Here is a 25,535-nt window from a genome sequence, read left to right as displayed (position 1 = left end):
TTGCCCAGAAAGAAACAATCCTGGATTTCAGTTCCTGCTCTCATTGATTCAATGCATAAAAATCCCTAACTGCTTTGTGAGAAACAAACAATCCTGAAGGAGAGGGACTGAAACCCAGAACCCTTTCTCCTACCCTGGAGCCAGGGACCTGCCCTAACCACTAATCTGTAGAGCCATACAGCCCTTCTCTGCCCCAGGTGACCTAGAACTCTTTTCTGTGCAGTGCTTGTTTTATCCATGTGGATGGAAGGCATCCACTCTCTTCCTGAGCAGCCTGGGTGCATTTTTCTGGGAGGTGGGAAGCAGAGAGGCTGTGCAGTTAAAGCATGGGCAACACTTAAGTTCTTGCAGATGCAAGATTTCAGACCCCTACCACTACAGTTAGCAATTCTCAGCTCCTGTCTTTGCACCAGCTGTTTTAGATCTTTCTGATGTGCCCAGCTTCCCCCAGCCTTGCTAAGGGAACCCACCCTAACCTAGGCTGGATTCCCATGAAGGATCAGGTGTCTCATGGGATGGTTCAGGTTGCAAGGAATCTCAGGAGGTCTCTAGTCCAGTCTCCTGCTTGAAGTAGGGTCAGCTGTGAGGTCAGACTGGGTTACCAGAAGTAAACCTTTCTGCACCTGCCTGTTTTGTGCATTTGCACAATGGCCAAGAGCAGAGGGACGCTGGGCAATCAGCATAGCTGGGCTCTATACTGGCTCTCCCAACTCGGACACTCTTTGAGGTCTTTCCTCCAGATGCATGCTCCTTCCCCAGCTGAGGAATCTACTTGCCAGGACACAGACACAGCCAGTGCAGTGCCCTCCTTCTCATGTGGTTGCACAAGTGCATGTATCCAGGCAGGGCCCACTGCTCTTGCGTATTCATGCTACCTCCCTCTCCAGGGTGTCTGATCTGCCAGATGAGCAGCCACAAATCTTCAGCGCTCCTGTAGTGCTCACTGTCTCCTGTCCTGAGCTCCCCCTACAGTGAAGGGCTGCTACAAATGAAGCTACTGAATTTCCAGTCTGAGCATATATTTCCTGCTCCAGCTGTGCTGTTTGGCCTGTCCTGCCTGTGGATACACCTCTGAATCTGATGGTTTAGCTGACTCTTTCCCTATACGTACTGCATTACCTGACTTATTCACATCGGGGAGCTGTTGTGTAAATAAGAGTACTTCAGCCCTGTGCTGGCTGTTTTCTTTACTCTCTTGGGAATATTCCTTTTTCCCCCCTTCTCAAACCACTTTACAGACACATTCAGAAAACAAAACTGTCACTGAAGTCTCTAGCTCTTCACACTCCAGGGGCTTTTGGTTCAGTGAGGGGAAAGTCCTGCAGTCAGGGATGGCAGGGGAGGCTGGGTGCTGTAGTTAGTGGGGCAATGTGTTATGTTACTCTGGCTCAAATCCTGGCTCTGCAGCCAGCCTGCTGAGTGTCTGTAGGCAAGTCTCTTTGCTCCTCTGCATCTCATTTCCCAGCTCCAAGTACTGACATGCCTTCCGAAATGCTTTTAGAGCTGTTGATGGAAAGCTCCATCCGAGATTAAAACGTTCTTGGTGGCAAAGCACCCCTGGAGAGCTCTTCCCCTCCTGCATCTTGTAGAAGTACAGTCTGACTCCACTAAAAGCAGAGTATCCAGCAGCCTGGCAGAAATCCACTGGTGTAAATATTTGCAGACAGCCCTAGAATTAAGGGTAAAACCTCCCTTTTCAAATATTGGTATGTAATTCTTCCCTTGTGCCATAGCTCCCCTCTGACTGATGGGGTGGGAGGGAAAAATCTTCCCAAAAGGTCCAGTTACTCAATGATTTCAGGCTTTTCTGCATGTCCCTCTGAAATAACTGGTAGCAGCCACTAGAGGAGACTAGCCAGCCAAGACAAGAGGGGACTAGCTAAGAATTGGAGCATTCCTCAGTGCTATTTTAGAAGATGTAGCCAGGGATCCAATTTGAAAGGGACAGAATTTGGAAGTGGAGTCATGCTGGCACTTTCTGCCTCTGTAGGTGGAGGCAAACATCCTTATTACTGAGACCACGTGGCATCGGAGATGACACTGCTGCTGGAAGAATCTGCCAACTTAATGTGCCAGTTTCCTCTGGAGCACTGTGAAATCAGTAACCTGGCAGCAAAAGGGGAAAAAATGCAGGATGGTGATAGTCTGTGTGCCTTCCTGGGCATGCTGTTTTTTTCCAAAGACTGAAACACTTCTTGTTTCCTATTTTAGCAACAAGGAACAATTTTCAGATGGGCATCAAATTGAAAAAGGAAAAGTTCATGTGCTTTTACTTTATCTGACCGACTCATATGCAGATTATTTCAAAAAAGAGATAGGAGTTAAGATTCCCAGGTCTGTTGATGCTGAACAGTTGGGTGACCTTGGACAAGAACATGTTAACCTCATGGTGACACAGCTGAACAGTTTATTCTGGTACTTGCAATCCCAAAGGGGAAGCCGTGAAGCTTAATGAAATTCTTGTTTGAAAAGAATGACAGGAACTGATGACTCTGGACTCTTGGGCCTATGGAAAGCCCAAGGCTTTGTCATTTTAAGCCTGGGGGGGGTGCTCAGACACTGACACAGAAGAGATTGCAGAAGGCTCTAGCTGTATGACCTTGATGTTGTCAAATCATGACTCAATACGATTAGTCAGATGGAAATTACTGAGCTCAATATAGGGGTGAAGTTTTGCAGTGTTTTAGACAGGAAATCAGGCTAAGTGATCTAATGTCCCTTTGTGCTCTTAACTTTCACTGTCTCTCTGGCTTGCCAGAGAGAACATATCTCTTGGAGACAGGCCTAGAGCAAGTGATGGAAGCTGATGTTCCTGCCGCACCAGGTCCTGAGAGAGGGCAACTTCCTCCCTTTTGTCTTGTCTTTTGGAGCACTGCTGGTGTGTGGAGAAGTCTGAGGTGTCCAAAGCAGGCATCCACCTTTCCTGTGTGCTGGCAACCTGAGTGCACCACATGCAGGGTGCTGCTGCTTTTTGGTGTGCCCAAAGCCACCCTGGTGCCAGTGCCACCAGAGGGCAGGTTGTGACCAGGGTGTCCTTATTCCCAGACAACTTATTTCAGACACCAGAATCACCAACAATGAATTCATTTACAGACTTTTGCACCCCTTAGTTGTTAGGACCCCATCCAAAATCTTCCCTGTAGCCATTTGTTGCTGAAATGCTCCAAATTCCCTGGCTGACCAGAGCTGAGTTGCTTTCATCATGCAGTTTCTCACGGTGGCGAGCACTTGATATTCAGAGGAAGCTGCTGCTGGAAAGGAGGAAATAAACTGCACATCTGAGAACATTTTTTCCTGATGAAATTGGCTTATGCCTTGCAGAAATGATGAGCCAAATGCTGGGAGCTTATAGCCACTTTGCTTTTATTTATTATTATTTTTATTTTGACAGATGCTATTTGTATTTGTTGGAGTGTTTTTATCCTTGCTAAAATAGCAGTGGTGTTATTGTTGGTTGTATACATGTGCAATAATTGGAGCCTCTTGAGGTAATACCTGTACAGATTTCTTGCCAGCTTTCTTTGGTTGAAGAGGCTGTGTTGATGCCTCGGCAACAAGGGCTGCCCTGCCTTGGCTGGTAGCAAGGAGTAGGGATGGGGATGAGCTCCCTGGATAGCCCTAGGGGGACATGGCTGGAATTCTGTTCTCCACACTTCAAAAAGGAGATGTAAAATGCACAGAGGGTGCATAAAAGTTTGCAGAATGCAAAATATTTGTCAAAATGTGTGAGTTAGGTGTTCCAGTCACAGAATTTCTCAGGGTAAAGCTTGAAGCTCTTTAGTTGGATCTATAAATAGCTACAAGGGGAGAGGGTGGCTGGTAGTAGAGGGCTCTTTGATCTAACACGCAGAGGTATAACAAGATCCAGGTGGTAGAAGCGCAGGTCTGCCTAGTTAAAATAGGAAATAAGATGCACCTCTATAGGGGAACTTAATTAGGCTTCTCAAGGGTGCAGGAAACTTTCTAATGTGCCAGGGCTCCAAATCAAGACTAAATGTCTGTCTAAAATAGTGCTGTAGTTCAGCTGCTGAGCTAGACACAGATGAGGTTTTGCAGCCAGCTCCTAAGCAGGCAGTTAGAGCTAGGTAGTGTTAGTACCCCTTCCCAGGATGCACAGTAGGGCAGAGTCAGTGCTGGGATTAGACTCTGAAGGGTCCCTGACTTTCTCCACTGCCATCACAGACAGGTTTCCTCCACCCTTACTTCTGAGATCATAGAGCTGTTGTGTCCAGGGTCTCCTGTCTGTGAGTTGCGCTCCCTAAAGATGAGCCTCCAACACCAAGGAAGTGCCAAGAACTGCATTTGGCCAAACAGGAATGTCAGAGATGATCTTTACTGGTGAAAGTGGCCCTGGGGAAATGGATACTTGCTGAGCTTTTTATTTCAACACTACTTAGCTCATGTAAAAACTGTTCCTTCCCATTCCACCAGCAGCTCATAGCTGTGTTTCTGAGTCAGTGCCATGTCTAATCTGCCAGGCATGTAAGCCCACACCTCCAGGCTGTCCAAGGCCTCTGCTGCTGAGAACTATTGCAGATCTCTGGTATGCTTGTCCTGCCTCATTGGTGACTCGGTGGCTGTTCCACTCCATTCTGTTTATTTCTTTGTCTGAAGCCTTGTTTGAAAGGAGGAGATGGGCTATTGTTTATGAGGAGATGGGCTATTTTTGGCTTTTATGCCACCAGTTAGATCTAAGGTTTACTTTCTGGAGAACAGCAAGTGTTAGGATTTGTGGAGAAGACAGGCAGAGGAACAGTGAGTTTGAAGGATGCCGTCCAGTCCAGATCTTACAGACCAATACAAATGGTCCTCACCTTCCCTTCTACACTGGAGACACTGTCAAACTTTCCACCTCATCCAGTCCTATCCACATACTGTCATTCTGTTTCCCATCCCTGCTTTCAGCAGAGTGTCTACAGCTGCCTCAGATAGGCCAGACCCCAGATGTAACTGGACCAGCTATAGAAAGACCTTGGGAGAAGAGATGCATTGCCTCTGCCTTGTCCCCAGAGCAGATGAATCTCAGTCAGCTCTTAGTCCCTGCCCTGACAGAGCTCATCTGCAGTTTTGTCTGTTGCAGCATGAGCCTGTTACTGTTGCTGAATAACTAATAACAAGCTAGAAGCATACAAGTCACTCCTGTCTCTAGTTCTGTGATTTTTTTTGTCCAACCCCACCCTGTCCTGTCCTCAGTTAACAAATCTGTACTTCCCTCCCTGGCTGCTAGAGACTAAAAGAGGAAACTGAGCTCAATGGCCTGCGCTGTTAACATCTCCTGGACTGAACATTAGGAGCAGGATTAGCTGGAGACAAGGGAGTTGAGAAAACTCCGACACATTCCCCTCCTCTTTCCAGGGACTGGCTGTTCCAGTGCAGCAATCAATTTCCCTCCCATTAATTAAATTATAGGAGGGCACTTGCAGACAGAAGGTTCTTTGATATTGTCCCTGCAGCTGTGTCTCTCCTCAGCATGTGAAGGAGATGAGATAGACCTGAGCCAGAGTCATCAAGCCTGTCCAAAGTTTTAGTGTTTTATTGTGACCCATAATAGAGATTGAAGCAGCTGATAGCCACGTAATCACAATCAGAGCCACAGGTTCGACTCTAAATTCTCTCAAGGCTTTGAATCTGCATGTTGTCCTTGCTCATCTTTGACCAAGAAGTGGCAAATGTAATGCCTAATTGCAGCAAACAGAATTATCCCTGTGTTTGCTGACCCCTGTATCCACATTTGGTTTCTTTTGCCTTGGGGCTTGAGTCCATTCCCCACCTCAGAAGACACTTAAGTCAGGCAGGCACCTGAAGAGGACCAGGCCTTCAGGCTTTCAGAGGAAGTACTGCACAGCAAGGTGGATGCCATCTCTGATAAACCAGACCCTAGCACTGAAGCTAGGCCAGGACAATGTCTGTCTCCTGCATGTCTTTTGCACACTTCTCTCTGTGGCTAACAGCTTGCCAGAGGAAGCTCATCTCTGCTCTGAGCCAGAGCCACATTGCATGTGCCTTTGATATTTTGCAAAGAGTAAGGTGTTGTTGCTAGCCCCACAGGGTGACAGCCTTACCCTGGAGCACCAGCACCAGCAGCTCATTCAACTCGGAACAGGCCACTTACCACATTTGGGTTTCTTACTGCTGTCTTTGACAAATATCTGTTGTTTCAGGAAACCACACAGTGGGTGTTGCCCTTTCAGGGTAGAGGTGGGGGAAGGAATCCTGCTCCTCCATGCACAGGCCCAGGAATCCAGGTGGGGTGGTAGAATACCCACAGCCTGTCTGGAGAAGAGGGTAACTCCACTACCTGAGCAGGGCAATGCTGCCTATGTTTCACCCAGCAGGGAGCACCCAGGGCCAGCTTGAGTAATTCCTGCAGCAGATCATGGGGCCATGCTGTGAGTGGGCTGAACTGGCTCCACTTCAGAGCAGGAAGAACATGAGAGTTTGGAAAATTCCTCTGATAAAGTACTTGAGCTGAGGTTGTGCTAAGTTGCATATCCCAGCTGGGCTCAGTCCTTTTTGGAGTTATTCCTATTTCCCAAGTGATAGGGAAATCGGGTGGATTCTGAACAGCCCATATGCCTCAACATGGTCTCATGCATGGACATGACTTGCTAGATCTGCCCTGGCTTAGACTGAGAGGCTTTACCAGCTTTTGAAGATGCTCCCTACAGCAATGGGTGAAGCTCAATGCATTTTGAGAATCAGCCCTGGTGCAGAACCTTCTGTGAGCCATTTGTGTGCTGCTGGGGCATGATAACTAAAATACCAGGCTTAGAAGAGGGTCTGGTTTTGGCTCTGTTTGCTTTTGTATACAGTAAGGCACTTCCCTTTCTATGTTTCTGTTTTTCTCCATCTTTAAAACGGCAGGGGAAAATAAGTAAGAACTGGTGATGTGACTGGGAGAGTTGGAAAGCTGGGCAGCTGCTTACTGTTACAGGAGTGGGCAACATTAACTGGGTTCAGAGGTATTACTGTCACCTTTACTTGCCTTTTAAATCTGTCCTTTTAAGAATACTGCCATTCCTTAGCAAAGCACTTTATTGAGGAAATGCCTATATCTGTAAATTCAAGCTGGGAATCTGAAAGTTGCTTTTTTTCCCCCCAGTGGGATCCTGGAAATATAGAAGCAGTAGCAGTGGAAGAAATGTAAAAACTTCTGTGAACTTCTTGGACCTTCTCAGCAGATTCAAGCTGAGTTTAGAGCTTGGGTCTGTGCTGAATCTTGTTTGATCAAATCCAGCTCCCCTGTCCCTATCTTCAGAAGAAACAAAGATTGTCACCATCAGGACAAAAGCTGAGAAGATTCTCCAGAAGAACAAAGCCTGAAGTTTGTTTGTTTTTTGTTCAGAAAAGGATCTTTGAGGAAAATGGGAGGCTCCTTGGGAAGGAATCCTGAAATAGACGGTGAGGAGAGTAAGGCTTGCTTAACAACCACTTGAACAGCAATGCTTTTCTTTCAGGGCTTGGTTTTCAGAGAAGCAGAGCTCTTGTCACCTTCCTTAATTTCACCTTCCTTAATTTCAAAAGGAGTTGAGTTGCTAGTGGCTCTAAAAATCATGATATGCCCTTCCTAAAGAACTTCCTTTGCTATAGAAGAGGTGTATTCAAATTGGAATTAGATGCTTAGTACCTTCATAGAAATGGCTTTTGGGAGACCCATCCAGCCTCTGGCAGCCACTTGTCTTTATGTCCATCCTACCTCTCCCTGTGGCCAGGGAAGAATCCCATTACCCATCAAGAGATGAGGCTAGGCCATCTTCACACTGGCTGCTCCACCAAAAACCTTGGGCTTTGAGAAACCTTTTTACTCTCTCCCACCTGCCCTCTCTCACCTCTTTGAAAGGACAAAGAGGCTCCAGGTCATGCCATGTAATGCACTTAAGTTGGGAAAAGGTCCTTTTCCCACCTTATTGTTCTTTCTGCAGGAGCCGGATCCAAAGCCTGTCAGTCTATGGAAGTCTTGAATCCTTCAGACCTAAGGGAAACATCAAACTGAATTCTACCAGAAATCTGCAGTCCTCCAAACTCAAGGTGTAATGTTGTTCCTCAGGCCCTCTCTATGAGCCAGGCGGGCAGAGCAGCTTGTTTCTGGAGGGGTTCAGAAGCAGCAGTGAGACTCAAGGAGTGCAGCAGAGATAGAGGGTGGCAGCAGCTGTTCAGGATGTGCTGCTGATTCTGTGACATCTCCCACCCTTTTTGGAAATCAAGAGTTTGGAGCAAGACAGAGAAAGAAGAGACAGTAACTGATAAAGCCTCACATAGACAACAGCCCTATTTTTCAACGGGCTGTGACCCACAGCCTGTCTCCGGGGATCCACACCAGCTGGGAGGCAATGATAGGCTTCACTGCTTACTCTGTCTGTTCACCTCCCTGCTCTGGGCATGGGGACGGATATAATCTCCCTTCCTTCCTCCTCCCTCCCTTCCTCCCTCATGTCTCCGTCTCTTCCTCTCTAGATCTGAATTTCTGTCCATAACTCCTGTTAACTTGCCCCAGTGAATTTAATGGCTCTGCCAGCTCTGCTGTGCTCACTGACCCCCTGCCATGCAACTCCCTGCAGGCGCTTAGTCTCGGTCACCTCAAAGGTCTCAGTTAATGATGGTGGGCTGGGAAATCCCAGCGTGCACTCCATCCAAGGATATGTAAATTTGAAGAGGCAAAAAATAAAGTGAAATATTTGTGAATAGGAACTATTGACCCTGGGCCACACTCCCTGGACAAAGTTTTCCTCAGAGCATGGCTGTCCTTCAGATCTGACTGTAAGGACCTCCATCAGCCCCAGGGGATGTTGGTGTTACAAGAGGAACTGATTGTCCCATGGATGGTGGCAAAGGACATCTAGGGAAGCATAATAGAGGTGATGTTTGCTGGAGCTCAGAGTAACAGGCTCACATGGCATAAAAAAAGCTGCTTGGCTGGGTGCAAGGCAGGCTGCTGCAGGGGCAGATGTGGAACAAGCTTTAGGTGGCTGTGAAACAATCTAGTTTGGTGGGATAGATGGAAGGGGCTCCCTGAGGCTGAGGGTAGCAAGTTATATGCGTCCATGGAGTTGTAGAAAGCTGAGTTGGTGCTGGAAAGGGCTCCTTGCGCAGGGAGGACTGAGATCTGTACTGGGTTCAGAGGGAGGGTTATATAGGAGGATATATGGAGTCTGGAGCATGCTTTTCCTCAGCCTCAGGAACAGCAGGATCTTTTAGGGGGTGAATATCTAAGACTGAGCCTCTAAGGGTCTGATACATTGAGTTCCCATGGCCCAAGCAAAGATCCTGTGGTTTCAGGGTATACAAAGGGCTGCAGGTCACATGTCATATGCAGACAACTGTCACTGCATGCAATTTTGTTTCTTTTCTTTTTTTCCTTTTTTCTATAACAAATGAATGGGGTCTCCACATCTGGCTGTGGCGGTTAAACAGGTTCGATTTAATCACAGACCAATATAGGACATAGAGAGAAAGGAGGTGAGAAACGCTGAGCACCTGTTCACCTCAAGACAGCAAGACAGCATGCCCTGTTCTGGGTCATGCTGCGCATGCGGGAGGGCCAGGAAATCCACAGCCGATAGCAAGGGCGCTGGGGGAAGTTAGTTGCCCAGATCTTTAGGGTGGAAAGCCAGATGGTTGGCACCTTTTGCAAAGGCTTTCTGCCAGCTACATCACAGATGGAGTGGAAGCACAGCAGGGACACAGCAGAGGGGCAGGAACAGTCCAGGCACTTAAAGCAATGGCCTGTGGATCTGGTGGTGTGTGTAGTCTGGTGCCGCAGTCGGACATCTTTGCCCTGCCCCCAGTGTCAGGGCAAGCACCATCTTTCTAGGCCGGTGCAGGAACATAAAAGGACAAAAAAGCTGAAAACTGCTGTCTAAGTGACATTTTCAATTTCCAGCAGGCCTCCCAAAGTGGAGCCATTGGACCAACAGTCTACAAAGAGCCATTGCAATTTTGATCCTCTTAGGAAACACTAAGTATTGATTTTTTTTTTTTTTTTTTTCCCCCCCCCCCAGAGCCTGTGCTGAGATGTCCTGTGGGTTAAGTGGCCTCTTGAGCACGGACCACTGGGATCCCCTGCTGAACTCTGTATCTCCTCCCAGCTACGGAAGTGATTCTCACTTAGGCTGGCAGGCAGGAATGTTGCAGCCAGGTGTAAAATATGTAAGGCCCAACAGAGAGGTAAAACTCTGCTCTGATGTGACGTCTCTCTCAAAATCAGGGTTTTGGAGCTAGAACCCAGAAGTGAGAAAGCCCATGTAGATCCTGAGGAGCTGGATCTTTCTGCCAGGAGCCAAGCATTTTGCTGAGAGGCTGATAGATTTTGCCCTCCAACCCAGTACTAGGTGTGTTTTTGTTGCTATTTGGGTTTTTTCCCTTCCTATCTCTGCTAATTTTTTTGCAGTGGGTATGCACATAAACTGAGACAGCAGTTTTTCCTAACCCCCCTTTCCTCCTCCCCTCCACCCCCCAACCTGGTTATCGATGAAAGCAGATTTGACATGCGATAGGCTCTAAGATAAAAGCAACATTACAAGAGAATGTAAGCAATAGCTCAGGAAAAAAAGCCCCAAGAGCTGAGCAAGGTGTGACCAGGCTATCTGGTATCAGCCCCAGCTGTTCCTTGGCTCCAGGTGCAGCTGGGAAGAGGCCTGTGTTCTGGAAAGGGTTAATGCCAGGAGGGCTGCTAGGCTTTGGAGCCCTTTTGAGAAAGGTTTTGAAATCTAATTTTTCTTTCTGCAACCAAGTGAGGTTTTTATCAACTTCCTATTTGAGAGCAGAAGTCAAGAGCTGATGCAGGAAGGCTGGTGCGGGAGGGCTGGCTTGCGTCCTTCTAGCCTTGCATTTAGTTGGGGTAGAAGCCACGCAAGGCAATGTGCCAGCAGTATGGCAACCACAGCTGGGGCAAATGGGAGATGTAAGGATAGGGGGCAGTCCAAGAGATTGGACCGCATTTAATTCTTTGCATCATAGCTAAGGCCAAGCAAGCTGCATGGGGAACCTGCTTCTGATTACTAGCTGCAGCATCACTGGTCTCATCTTGCCTGTGTGGAGGGTTCAGTGATCCATGGCTAGCGGTCTCTGTCACCGCATGAGTGCAAAGCAGTAAAGTAGCTGTTTACCACCTATCTGAAATGAGGGTAAGCCCAAATGATGAGAGCTGCACCTTTCCATATTGGCTTTTGGGATTTGCCAACAGCCCAAACTCCAAGATTAGACAAGGCCCAAATTGGCTTTGTTTCAGGCTAGTAGCCTAACATCATTTATATCTTCATCGCGAGAGCTGAGGTGCAACACATCCCCATGGAGATGGCTCCATCCTGCGCTTCTGTTTGCAGGCATCTTCAAGAGGTCTTTTGCCTGCACAAATCAGGAGTTTGCCTGCACCCGCTTGCCCTCACCCAGAGTTCATTCACACAAACCTGCTTCACACTGTTTCTTTGCTAATGCTGCTAGGGCTTTCTTTTGTGAGGGCTTTTCATTTGAAATCAATTTATCCTAAACACAAGTATTCTGGGACTTGCTCTCTTCAGGACAGTTCGGGTTTCTACATGCACATGTCCTATAGAGGAGCTGGATGCAGGCAAGCACAGATGGACACAAGAATTATGGAAAGTACCTCTCTAACCAGCCCTGTTTAGATTTCTAGCCTGAGCCAGAAAATAAATAAATAAAATAAAGGAGATCTGCCCTTTTTTTTTTTTTTCTGTCTAAAGTATTTAATTTCATTAACAATCTAAGTCTAGGTCAGCCTCTCCACTGGAAATACCCTAGAAAGTCTCAGAGATTTCCCCAAATTCTTCTGCTGGGGGATGACTCTTCTGGTCTTTACCCAGAAACAACCTCAGCATTTTTCTATCATCTTGCAGAGGAGACAGCCAGCAATGGCTGTTCAGGCCATCTCTATAGTCCTAGCCTGGTAGGGCACCGATCTCATAGGTTACTCGCTCTGTGTCACGCAGCTTAATCAGTGCAGGGAGGATGCTGTGGAATCATAATATTGTTTGTGACATCCCCAAACCATGAACGCCATCAGAATGAGGGTAGAGATTAGCAGAGGGGAGTCACCATCCTGCCTAGAATCTAGGTGCTACTAATGTGCAAACAATTAATGAAGTATGGGACTGGTATTGACGGTACCGGGGGACTGGAAAAATCTTACCTGCTTATATGGCAGTGACAGTGCATGCAGGGAAATAAGTATTGAGATGCTTTGTATAACGTTCATGCTACTGTGTCTCTGCAAAGATCTTGGTGCCACATTTGTTTACTGCCTTGGTTGCATTTGTTTTTCAACTCTGCTGCTACTGTTAAAGCTCTTTGAAATTCTGTCAGCTCTCAGAAAAGCTGAAGGGTTATACACAGGCTGCACGTAAACTGGGCCTAAATACAGCAAACCTCTTTGGTGGCTGAGGACAGCCAGCATAACCTTTGTTTTCAAAATGCTGTCTCTGCTTAGCACCTCCAAAGCAATGGTTTGCAGGTCTAGCTCAAAGCATCCACATGTGCAGCCAGATACTTCTTCCTTAAGCACCTTGCTGTGCCTGCAAGGGCTTGGCTGAGCCAGATTTGCAGGTGCAAGAAGTGACAAGAGATGAGGAGTAGAAATTGGTCTGTTTTTAGGGTGCTATTGTAGTTGTCAGCTGTGCATCCAACCATCAGTCTCTGCAGGTGAGCAGAGATCGTTGCTGAGCATCTATTTTCTCCTTCTTAACTTACACCCTGCAGGAAGTAAATCAACACTTATGCGTACTTTTATCATATTTGTCAGCTAAACGGTGTAAAAATAAGTTTGCATGCTGTGGGGCTGAATGGGCTGAGGTCTGCTTCATGATGCACATGGGAGCTCATTGAAATCAATGGGGTCTCAAGGGCATAACTGATGGCAAACGTTAGCCCGGTGTCTAAGCCTTTTGTGTCCAGCTGTCTTAGCTGCTGGCGCACAGGAACGGTACCCTGCAGAGCTGGTTGGTGAGCCCTGCCGTTGCTAGTCATATGCTAACTTTCATGTTCTTGGGTGTGCAAGGGCTGAGCACTTTTTCTTGCTCACATCAGTGGAGGAATCAGCCAGGAGTTACAATTGCAAAAGATGGGAGCCTTGGTCTTTGTCTTGCAGAAATTCAAAGCCCCACCTAGAAGCAGAGCCCTGTCAGGTTCAGAGAAGTACAAACACACAGTCCCTGGCTTGGAGAGTTTGTTAGCTAATTAGGATCAAAAGTAATATCAAACTGTGTATGTCTGAAAATGAAAGATCTACAGCTCCCATGGACATCAAATTGGTATACTGAGCTGAGTAAATCTTCTGCTCTTGAACGAGTCGTCTCTTGGCAGCATGACCCAAGTAGGAGGTTCCAGGACATACAGTTAGTGTTTCTGGTGTCTCTAGTTTGGTATGTTTACAGTAATAGCTGACATTTTGATGAATGTGTCTCCCCTCTCTTTCATGTGTACCCTAATCTCTGTCCTGAAGCAATTGGGAGGCTGGGAGGAGGCTGAGAAGTCTCTGTAAAAAATGTTTTTCCCTTGTGAAGATGAAAAAGTGCAGATATCAATATTGGAGGTTATTACAAAGCACCACAGGCCTCAGCCAGCATGGTTCTCCAAAGCGCTGTATGTACAGACAGTAAGACAGGATTTATCATGGGAACGAAGGGGCTAAAGCAACCCCATTAGCACCTTCCTGTGTTGCAATGAGGAGATACTGCATCTTTGCACAGCCCTCCCCATCGTCACCGGGGCTGGGAACTGATGGTCTAAAGAAGATGAGATAGTCAGAACAGGAAAGATAAATGTCTTAGGTATTGTGTCCATTTTAAAGCAAGAGGATTGAGGCAGAGAGAGACTTGCTGATTTACACAAGCCTTTGGGCTTGAACCCAGCTCTCTTGGGTCCTATCCCAGCCTTTGGCTTTGGGACCAGCCTTCCTCCTGGGAGCAGAGGGGGACTGGATATTTCAGTGTTTCTGTAGGTTGTGGTCTAGCAGTTGTTTACAGTGGCAGGGGTGCTCTGTGCATGTAGGGTGTTTTCCATGAACATTTGCACATGCTGATTTCTTACTCTGCATTCTGCGTTCTTTTGGATACTGCAACTTTTTAACCTGGTCACCACCCTAATAAGCAAAACCATCATATCTGCATTTCCTACTAATCTGGCACTGTCTTTGTTTCTTCAACAAATTCTGCACAGCAGAACAGAGAAGCAGCACGTCCAACTCACTTTGCGTGCTGAGAAAACTGTGGTAAGGGTAGAAAGTGGTGGTTGTCTAACAGCTCACAGCCATACCATACAAGAGATTTTGGATAGGAAGCGAAGAGCAACTTTTCCCATGGGAACTACAGGGGGAGGCAGACTGAACTGAATGGAGGCCTCATAAATCAACGACATACGCCTTTGACTTTCTGCACTATAGCCTTGGGCAGCTGCTGTTTATATGCCCAGTCAAGAATTAAAAAAAAAAAAAAATGCAATAGAACATAAGAAAATGCACCAATTATTTAAAAAAAAAAAAAAAAAAGAGTTCTGTGAACATCTCCTTCCATCAACCTCAAAGCACTACAGAAGGGGAAACTAAGGCACACTGCATGGAAGCAGTTTGTCAAGGGTCATGCAGGACCTCAGTCCTACAGAGAGGGCATGGGTGCTCCTCTCCAGGAGTGATGAACACAAATTCACCCAGTTGTTCTCTTAGTGATTCATGCTCTTCACTTCCACCCTCAGTGAGAGGCGAACGGTCAGGCAGTACAACTGGCAGGGACGCCTACATTCGTTTCAGTTAGCAGTTAAACATGTATCCCATATGTTTCCTAATCCTGTCCCCACATCAACATCAGAAGCAGCAGCAGTATTTGCACTGCCCGCTGGACAAATCTACGTTGTCGAAGCACTTTACAAGTTATTAACTAATTCATAGTCATTAAACCGCGATGATGGGATTTTCCAAAGCTGTCATTATTGGCCTAAGCTGGGAGCAAGACTCCCAGCAGCTGTGATGAAAATAAAGTTAAGTACATCTTAAAATATATAGGCATAGTGAGGTGTGATTACTACAACCTTGCTTCTCTGTCCTGCCATCATCAAAGTAACCTCTAACTTATCACTGACTAAAAGCAGGGGGTTCTTCTCACCCAGTTCAGTAATCCAGTTCACAGACCCCTCCGGTGCTGTCTCCCTGATAATTGCCCTCCCCAGCCCAGGGCAGATAATCAGCAATGGCTTTTTCTCTGTGTGATTCAGTCTAGACACTAGCAAAGTGCTCAGCATCCGCCATATGGAGAACTTGTCCCCTTTTACCTGTCACAAACTCCGCTTGGGGCTTGGAGGTGAGTCTGAGGCTTTGTGCTAGCTCTCAGCATCAGCAGGGATCCCATCCTCTCCAAATGCTCCTTTTGTTACTGACTTTTAGGCCAGCCTGCAGCAGTGCGCATGCATTAGTGCAATGCAACCTACTTCTTAGGGGCCAGGAGAGGATTTTCTTGTGCCAGTACAAATCTTCCCATGCAAGCTGATTGCCTGTTTGGCCTGCAATTTCGATTGCGCAGCTACCTTTGAAAGTGCAGCCAGCTCTTCCCCCCCCACTCACCCACTCTTCCCCCCACTCTCTGTGTGTAGGCACAGAGGCCTGCCAACACCTCAGGGCAACCTCCCCCTCCTCTCCTGGGCATTAACAGAGAGTGTGCCAGCAGCTCACCGAGGCACTATCAGTCACTGTCCGCGTGCAGTTGTTTGCTTTCTTTCTCCTTTTGAAGGCAGCTAGATTCTAAGAAACCCAGACAAGCAGGGCGACAGGAGCACAAAAGGACCTTTTGCTTATCTCTGACCTTTCTGGCATGGACGCGTGTCGCAGGGTGGCCTCCAGGGCTCTGATAATGCAGAAGCTGGGATGCATGATTAAGCATTGAGGCCTAAAGACGCCTTCTGCGATGGTCTGGTAAAGACTGGTGAAATGGAAGTCAGAGGAGAAAAAATAAATAAGGGAAGTCTTCCCTTGCAAAGCAGTGGAGAAAGGAAGGGGTAGGGGTCTGTGTGCCCCATGATGGGGCACTGCCCTGGGTATGGTGAGCAGGGGAAGCTTTGCTAAAGACCAAGGGAGCCTTTGTGGCTTTTGCAAGCTCCTTGCCTGCGAGCTGGAGTGCTGGAGAAGAGCTGCCGCCAATCTATGCCCTGCTACATGCAGAGCCCACTGTGGCCCCTGGCGCCCGCGGGTCGGCAGGCCGGCTGCATTTCAACCTTGTTCTGCCCCGGCAGGCAGGTGATGATCAGTGGTGAGCAGCCCACAGCCCTGCTTGCTGCACCCCTGCTGGAGCTGCCTGAAATTCCCTACTGCAAAGGTTTCCTATGAGGAAAATGTTTTTTCTTTACCTGCACATAAGTGTATGTTGGGACAAGAGAAAGGGTGACCCCGCTATGACTGGCTGTAGCCATCTCTCTTGGGCATGAGGAGCATGGATTCAGAATTGCCTAGAGGAGGCAGATCTTGGCCTTGAACTTGGCTAGAAGATTGAAAACTTATGGGAGAGAATGACAGACACGCATAGCATGATTGCATACGGCTCACGTCTTCAGAAAACAAAGCTAGAAACTCTGAAAGGTCTTGGGTTCATCCTGATGCACAACAGGAAGATTTTTGTGGGATGGGAAAAATGTTTCCTGCCCAGCTCCAATCCATGCCACAGCATAGGGAGACCCATTGCGGTAAGCCTAGGCTGCATAGACAGGGCCTAGACAGACAGAGAGGACCACAGGGTGTGTTTATGTCCAGCAGCCTCAGTAAAAATTCCCCTTTATTATGATCACAGCCAAATCCTGCCTCTTCCACACCACAAAGCACAACATACAGGCAGGACAGCATGACCTTGAGATGAACAAGGGGAGACAGAGCAACGGGGTAGGACATAAAATACATATATATTTATTTTCAGGTAGAAAATAAAGCACTTTCCCAGCTCTTTGGAGAAAAACATCCTCTAAAGTTTCTTGTTTTGATGAGGTTTTTCTTTCTCTCAAGCCGTTTCCAGCTGTTGCTGTGGCTGGCGGAGGGACAGATCCCCGGTACAGATGTTTGCAGCCCCACCCTGCCAGTTAAGGAGTTGCACTTTCAGTAGGCATGTACCAGGGTGACATGGGGTCAGCTGGGGTGTAGCCTGTGATAGTTATCTTTGTGGGGCCTTGAGAATATCATTATTATTTTTTCCCCAGCTTAGTTCTTTTCTCTTCCATGTTTAGGCTCTAGTGACCCAGCTCTGATTTCCTTTTTTACTTAATTACAGTAGTCTTGGTTCCTGCACTTCACGTGGTAATGAGCATTTCCTTTATTACTGCTATCACTTATTCAGTGTACCTGTTTGCTCCGTAGAACGGCTGCCTGACCTGGTAACCACTGCACTGCACTGAGGCTCAGGAGATGTAGGTCTAGTCCATGCTTCACCAATGTAAATCCTCCTTGAGCTGTGGAGGCAACCTAGTTGTTGTACCACATGAGGTGCTTTATAATAACTTGGGTTTTTTTGAATGTATACTAATTTAAATATAGTTATCCTTAAATTTAATTGCTACAGCAACATCCTTTGCAAAGTGAAAGGAGTAAAGCTGTTATCAAGAGACGGAACAAATGGAGAACCCCACCTGATTCCACTTGCTCCTGCCCACTCCCTTACTGTGGCTCTAACATTAGTGCAACTCTGCAGTCAACTGGATCTTGTCCCTCATCTAGCTGAGGTTAACCTTATCCAAACAGGGCAGTTGGCACAAAGGCTAGCCCCAGTGCAAGGAAGGGACAAGGACTGGCATTGGGAAGGGGGGAGAGTGGGACTGCCCCTTTGGCAGCCAGAGTTGTTCTTGCTCTCTCTCCCTTTGCAGTCAGTTCCTCATGCATCTCCTTTATCTGTCTTATCTAGTGAGACTGGCACCTCTTTAGTCTCCCCTTGTGTGCATATACAGCACTCAGCTCAAAAGGCTCAGATCTCGGGGTGGGGAGTGCTTTTATACCCATTGTAAGGCAAATAATAGCTGTTGGTTCCTCAATCCTGGAACTTGTACCACTGCAAGTAGGCAGGCCACTTCAAAGTGCTTTCTGGGAGTTGTCACTACAAAAGCTAGCACTCAGCAATTAAAGTCTCTAAATCCTGACTAAAGCTGATTAATTTACACCAAGTTAATTACTAGATGCCTTTCCAAGGGTCTGATCCAAGTCATTCCATTACAGCATGTCATTTTCAAAGAGAATTAGATCCTTTGCCTAAATGTTTATAAAGTTGTTTTGAAAAGATAATCTTGTAGCATCTTTCATCTGGGAATTTTCTGACATCTTGAAGGTCTTTAACACCATTAATGATTGAACACCATTAATGAATAAGCACCTAAATATGAATAGAGCAGGCTCACTGCCAGGTAAGTGCAGAATAAATGCATTTGCCTGAACTTCACTTGTACACGTGCACTTTAGAATATCTGGCAGCAGTTCCACTGAATTCAATGAAGACTTATGTACTTCCCTCAGCTGGATTTTCACCACTATCTCATTTGGCTGGAGGGAAACTGAGGCATGTAGCGGCTAAGTAGGCTGCCTGAGTGACCAAGCAAGGCAGCAAAAGAACTAGGAAATGAACCCTGGAGCCTTGATGCCAAGTTCTTGGCTCTTTCCAATACATACTTCTTCTTTCCTTTGTAAACATCTATTACACATTTTTATTGTACACCGTATTGTCTGGGGAAGGGAGATAATGCTCCTCATTCTCTTGCTAAGATACCTAAAAAATAGATACTTTAAAATATAATAGATAATTAGAAAATTGCTGTGCTGATCAGACCTAAGGTTCCTTTAACAAGAGAAGGAACCTCCTCTTCTTCCTCTCCAAGAGAAGCAGAGGAAGGCAGTAAATAGACTAGGGATAATTTACCTCCCACAAGAGCTCATACTGGTATGGTTTAACATCTCCTCTCAAGCTTTTTATAATACAAGATAGTCTTGATATCCAGAGAATGTCCAAGCCCTTTTTCTGGCTTGTCATCTTCCTTAGGGATCACAAGAAGTTCACATTGCAGGCTCAAAAGGAAGTGGCAGGAGCCAGGACTGGTTGTTAGCTGTCAAACCCCAAAAGGTCATGCTTACGTTGGTGCACTGAGAGGGATGAGGTAGGAGTGCTGTTGCAAATGGAAAACATTTCCATGCACTGCACTGTTGTCTCTAGGAAACCTTTCAAACACTCCCAGACCCAGCAGTTTGCTAAGAAGACTCGGATCTTATTCCTTTCACTACAGTTGCCAGTGAAGGGTTTTTTTTTTTTTTTCAAGTAGAATCTGCTCCTGCCTCCACTGAGCTGGTCACAGTTTTTGTTCCAGAATTAAGCCCTTCTATATTCAGCTGTGTTTTATGCAGCAGTACGTTGCCTCATCCTTTCCTGGGTACAAGGGAGCTGCCTGCTATCCCTGTGTGTAGGAGAGGGGACCGACTGATTCCCCCGAGTGACCAAACAGCTGCATCTTAAATCAGGCAGCCAAGTGGTAACTGCAAATCTGCGTACAACTCTTCAGCCCTGGAGCGTGACCACAGGAAAGGGGCTCTGTCCAAAATAGCAAGTGATGCATTGATGCCCTTCAGCAGAGCCAGGCGAGCCAACGGATTTCATGGGGGAGCCTCGGGCCTCCGTAGGGTGGTGGCAGCACCGATGGGTCTCTTTGTTGCCTGGCTATTCACTGCGCATAGCCAATGTGGAGGAAACATCTTTCCCAAACAGGTGCTGAAGGAGGGTCATGTTTTGTCTTCTCCCATGCCCCAGGGTCACTCCAGCCTCTCTCAAGATAAGGCGAGGAGAGGAGTCCTCTTTCTCCTCTTTCGGTAGCTGTTTCATCAAAGAGACCCTCAGCCTGCGGTCACTCCAGTTTCCTTGGCTAATGCCTTTGAATCGCAGAGCATAGAACAGATTTAAGTAGCTATGAGGTCTCTTTATTATCTTCTCCCACCACTTCAAAACTGATTATAGCCCTGTCAAGCCTCCTATTCCTTCCTGATTTGTAGCAATCAGGAGTTCATCCTTTTCTGGCAAGGGAAGCCTGCGGTCTTTTGGTAACTCTCTGAGGCAACTACAAACCGACTGCGCTCCCCAGCCTTGCTGGGATCAAGACGGGAGCTGAACTCCTCAGTCAGCGTTTCCCGGGAACAGAGCTGCTGTGTTGTGTGTTTGACTGTCTGTCCCAAGTGCTCAAACTGTTGTCAAAAGGCTGGCTCTGCCACCTCCCCCCTCTCTACCCTCACATTTTGTGCTATGAGGACGGATGGCCTGTCAGCTGCCAAACAGGGCAAGACCACTCCAGCACATGACTGAGAGGCCAGGTCCTCCAGAAGATTGATGACCAAGTCGTTTCAGAGTGCCCTGGGCCTGGTGTGCGTTCCCAGATGGCTGCTTTAAGGGAGGGCGGTGAGTCTCTTGAAGCCTCTGGTCAGAAAACCAGAACTGTGCATTACATCGATGACCACAGGATTATACCTTTAAATCAAACAGAATCATGCCTCAGTGAAATCTTCATCTTGGACACAGAAAGGGAGGGAGCAGGTTTCTAAAAAAGCTCAGTTGTCACTGAGAATAATCCAGACCCTGCTTCTTCCACCACTGCCTTGAGAACAAAGGGATCTGCTGGCTGCTGAGGGCCTTTGAGAATTCAGCCCTTGATCTAGCTTTTATTTTTTCTCTCCTTCTGTTCCCTTTTCTGTCTCTCTCCCTGGCTCTCTAAGCGTGCATGCATTTTCCCAGCTTCTGTCTCCGCCTGGGCTGAGAAGTCAAAATTTCTTGCCAATTTGATGTTTGCCTTTTCTGAATGCAAGCAGCCCCTGGAGCTCAGGTGGGAGGAGAAACAAGTCACTCTGCTTTCCATCATGTGGGCCACTCAGAGCTCAGCCTGGGAAATGAAAGTTCCTTGGCTGAATCTGATGGGGCCATTTCCTCCTGTCACCTTGCCAGCTGAGCCTTGCACATTTGTCACAGGATGAACAGAGTAATGCAGTTCATCTTGCTTGCTTTGCCCAATTCTCTGCATGCTTCTTTCACTGGCTGCTTGCAACTCTCCACCCTCTCAGTTCTCTCCTGCTTGCCCTGGAGCACTGGGTGATATAGCAGTATCGCTCCTTTTCTTCTCTCTAGGGTCACACTAACAAGTTCAGGTTGGCCAGGAGACCAGGCTGTAACTGAGGAGCCAGTCCAAAACACAGATGGAGGAAAAGCCAAAGGAGACTCCAGAGATCTCTGTTCAAAATTCACATTTGCAGAACAAAGGCAGGGGCATTCCAGGTCAACAAACAGCAAAGCCAGCACACCTCTGCACCTGCTGGGCCATGATGACCTGCGTTTCCGTGTCCCCACGTTCCCCATGTTCATCTATGTCACATGTTCTGTAATTCCATCATAGGTTTTCAGATGGAAAGGACCATTCCTTTCCAGAGAGATCACATCCTCTGGCGCAGCTAGATAATCCCTGCAGTGCCCCTGCGACAACCGTTTACCTGGCGGTGCATAACACTGTAAGGTCCAAAATATCTCCAGTTCCAGCATCTCCAGCCTCTTCTAAAGCTGCTGGGCCAGCATCTTTTTGCTGATTGCAGTGGGCTTTGGCCCAAATGTATTAGGGAGAAGGGGACATTTTTATGGTAATTACAGTTCCCATTAGGCCTGGCAAGCCCCAGGCTCGCTGCTGCCTGTCCCAAGCTGTGCAGATAATCAGTGGCTCTGATGATGGGGCAGTTCGGTTCTGCACTTATTGCTCTGAGCCTGGACAAACACTGGAAAGATAGGCATAGGGGCAAGAGGCTCCCCTGCTGAAGAGGTGAAGAGGAGTCAACAATGGTAGTTTCTTTTGCAAGGTCCTTGTGTTTGCGGGGCTTTGGGAAATCACCCAGAGAAGAGTGAGAGACTGCTCAGCATCTTTACTGCCCTGTATTGCAGAGCAGTGGAAAATATGTGCAAGTGAGTGCCATATGGATCGATGCATGGGGAGAGAGAGCTGTGTCACAACACTAAGCGCACGAGGACACGCCTAAGTGGGACACAGCGGTGGTGCTGTGCGCGTGCCCTTTTCAACTGCAGTGGTGTCAGCTCTGAGCCTCGTCTTGGGCAGACAGAATGGCACACTAGGGCTTGGAAATTGCAGGCTGTCTGTCCAGGCCTGGCACTCATCTGGTGGGGAGTGATGAGCAAATCATTTCAGTGCTGTCTGCCTCAGTTTCCTCATCTCTAAGTGGGGATGCTCCTTCGTTCCTTTGCAGGTCTACTAAGCACTGCCATCCCCTGATCTTTTCCCCTTCGGTGCTTCCTGGTGCAGTCTCAAAATACTGGCAGCAACGGTGAGTTATTTAGTGTACACCAGATAGTATATGTTAATTCTTGTGTCAGCAGCCACTTAGGGTACAGCATATCTCCAAAAGCCTGCTTTCAGGTCTTCCACTCCTGAAAGAGGACTGGGCCCAGCACCCAACACATACAGCAGGCCGTTCACCATCCAGACATTAACACTTGTTTTGGGGACATGGTCTGCCAGCTCACCTTATAAATAATGCTGTAGAGCTACAAAAATAAATTCAGAAGCACTCATGCCTGATTGCAGGAACCTATTTGTTTGTCAGTCCACAGTGGGAAGGAAGCTCATATTATAATTGCTACAAACAATATCCTGCTAGGAGTCTGACTTTGGTGTTGCATTGCAGTAGATCTGATTCTCTTTTGCCCGGGCTCTTGTAATCAAGTTAGAAGGACAGTAATTCTGCCTCACACGTACTGGGCATGAGCACAAGCTGCTAACTGGGGTCGAGGGGAGGGGAGGACAAAGGCGCACTGCAGTGCAGCAGCAGCATGTTCCTCTTTCCCAGGTGCCTGGTTTTGGGTGTTGACTTTTCTTTTGGTGGCGGGTACAGCTAGGGCCTGGCTCTGTAGTAGAAATGGTTGAAGAGGACACAGTACCAATTGTTCCAGCACAGCACTGCCATGTAAACCACTATGGTTTCACCTTATGATGACTTAGGAGGGGATAAATATCTTCTTCATTTCTGTGATGCTGTGAGAGGGAAGGGTGGACAGGTAGCAGCAGTAACTGCTAGGCTGAAAGGCTCAGAGCAAATGCAAAGCAATAGCTTAATGCTGGAAGAAATGGTTCACATATTAGGCTACCACTGTAATGCTGGAATGAGTTTACCAATGCTCTGCACAAATATAACGGGGATACTGTTGGCCCAGTGATGTGTATGCCTTTTACAGAATGTATCTCATTAGCATGTTGTTAATGTCAGTAATTACTGATGATATGAAAGCAGAAGCATACATAGATAACTACCAGAACTGCTGGGAGAAGTATGTCCCTATTTTATTATGGATACTAGCATCTCAAAAGGATTTGATCTATATGAATCTACTGCGATAGGCAGAGATAACTGGATATGAGGATCACAAGCAACACAGTGACATTTGTGTCTTCATGAAAAGCTGTTCTTGGAGCATGGTCCAACACTTAGGGAAGGAGACTTGCCTTAGAAGCTGCAGGTTATCTTCTAACTATAGCTTGTGAGGTGGTGTGGATTGCATTTTATTTCCATTTACTAAAGCAGAGGTGTAACATTCCCTTCCCCCCGTACTTAAATCACTGTGGTTTGTAGGTCTCTAAAGAAGTGCCAGGTTATTTTCCTCCTTTGGATCTGCAATTTGAACTGGAGGGATGAGCGTACTTGTTCGCTCCTAGAATAGAGAAGGATGCAAACAGTAGGTATGCATTGACTTACTGTGGTAGAGCCAGGTTGACAGCAGAGATGCTGCACTCTTGGGACTGTCCCCAGGGTTTCAGAGTTGAGGGTCTGTCATGCACAGAAAGTCCAAGTATGCACAGACACAGCAGCTGCTAATAACCCCACTGTGCTGTCAAAAATCCTCCCTGCCACAAATATAGCAGCCAGCGAGTAAAATTCAGATCCCTCTTTTCCCCTGCGAAGGGAAGAGCAGATAGAGCAGCAGTCATAGACTCCCAGCCTTGCACTTTCTGTCCATATTACTAGCGATTTTCCAGGCTGCAGCTCAATCTCAAAGGGTCTACGTTGTGTTGTGCAAAAGCTAAGCATAGGATGTGTTTTGGCAAGCAGGACACAAGGGAACAGAGCCCTGCTCACATGAGCCCTGCCCCGGTTGTGCAGAGGGGAGCTTCGATAGCACGGACGTGCAGGCCATGATCGTCCCAGGGAGTGTACGCAGGTTGCCCTGCACTTGCAGGTACACATGATGGATGTTTGGTGAGCTTGGACATGACAACCGCACAGGCCTGCGCACGCTGGCTGTGTGGGCACATTCCGGCAGGCTGATGCAGTGTTGATACAAGATGTTTCCTTTCAGTTACACCAAGGGTGAACCAAGTGTAGCCAGAAAGCTCATGGTAAAGGTTTCTCGCCTGGAAGGGTTTGCCTCTAGTTCAAAGCTCTTGCAGCGTATACTTGGCCCGTGCTGGAAGGGAACAGCAAGCAGGTGCACCACAAGTGGGGGAAGTGAGTGGGGTATCAATTGTTTTCTTTCTTCTCCCCCAAAACTTTCTCTCTGACACGCATACACAGCATAGTCCTCTCTTTTACAGAAAACCCTCCCTCCGAGGAACCAAATCTAGCACAGACTCCACTGTTGTCATAAGATTCCTGCTTTCTCATCGCTGGCCCCAGCTCAGAGGTTGTCCACAGAGTTTCCAGCTCAGCAGCAGGTAGCACACCTATTTCAAGCACCCCTTCCACCCCATCGCTTGGGCAGCAGCACCTTGCCCTGCACATGATCCTCTCTGCTCCCATAAAGGGGACAAACACTCAGCCTTGTAATCCAGACTTGTGCAGAGACCTGCCCAGTGCCTGTCCCTATTTAACATCACGGCAAGTCAAGATTAAAATCTAGCTGTCCTGACTGCCAATCCAGTGCTCGGTTTGGCAGACTGCACTGCCTCATGAATGCTCGCCAGCTCCAGCCCTACTGCGTGATTTAGCTGCCCACTTTGCCTATGCAGGATCCTGGAAAATCTAGCTGGGTGCTCCCATGCAGCAAAGGCTTGGGACACAGAGGCAGGATGCGCTGCAAACAATTTCATAGCGGATACTCCCCTTAACTTCTTGTAGCAGCAGCACCGAGCCCAGCTTTCCAGGCTTTTCCCTTCTCCCTGCTCCTGTTCCAGCTGAGCCAATTTCTCTTTCCTCATCACTTCACCCGGCATAACTGGTGCTTTCTTAGCTACAGCCATTGCAAATTCCCTTTTTGCCCGCACTGCTAATAAGCCTCGAGCTGGCTCTGACTGGCAGTTTGCATTGGCAAACAGGTGCCAGGCACTGGGGTTGCCACATCAAATGAAAAAATATCATGCAACCAAAAATTCTTAGAAAAACCCAAACACGCAACTAATCTACAGAATAGGGTGCACAAGACATGGGCAACAAGATCAATTCAGGGCAGGGCAGGAGAGGGCAGGAAGGATGGACAAGGGAAGGGTGTTGTAAAAAAGAAGTATTTTATATGTAAAATTTCAGGGCAGGTTTTTTTTTTTTTTTTTAACAATTTGCA

At 47.4% G+C, this 25,535-nt stretch overlaps 1 long non-coding RNA gene across 2 annotated transcripts in view; it reads left to right on the top strand.

The window, feature by feature from the left end:
* LOC138062112 (uncharacterized) overlaps positions 1-25,535 on the top strand; it is a 32,287-nt gene that overhangs the window by 1,453 nt on the left and 5,299 nt on the right. Inside the window, exons 2-3 of one of the 2 annotated variants that reach the window (XR_011136144.1) lie at positions 22,235-22,312; positions 24,574-24,693. This is a non-coding gene — a long non-coding RNA (uncharacterized lncRNA). The remainder of the gene's footprint in view (positions 1-22,234; positions 22,313-24,573; positions 24,694-25,535) is intronic. The other variant, XR_011136145.1, reaches the window with a different exon arrangement.

Source organism: Struthio camelus, chromosome 24 (genome assembly GCF_040807025.1).
Source record: "Struthio camelus isolate bStrCam1 chromosome 24, bStrCam1.hap1, whole genome shotgun sequence".
Taxonomy (NCBI): domain Eukaryota; kingdom Metazoa; phylum Chordata; class Aves; order Struthioniformes; family Struthionidae; genus Struthio; species Struthio camelus.
This window is presented reverse-complemented; position numbering and strand designations above follow the sequence as displayed.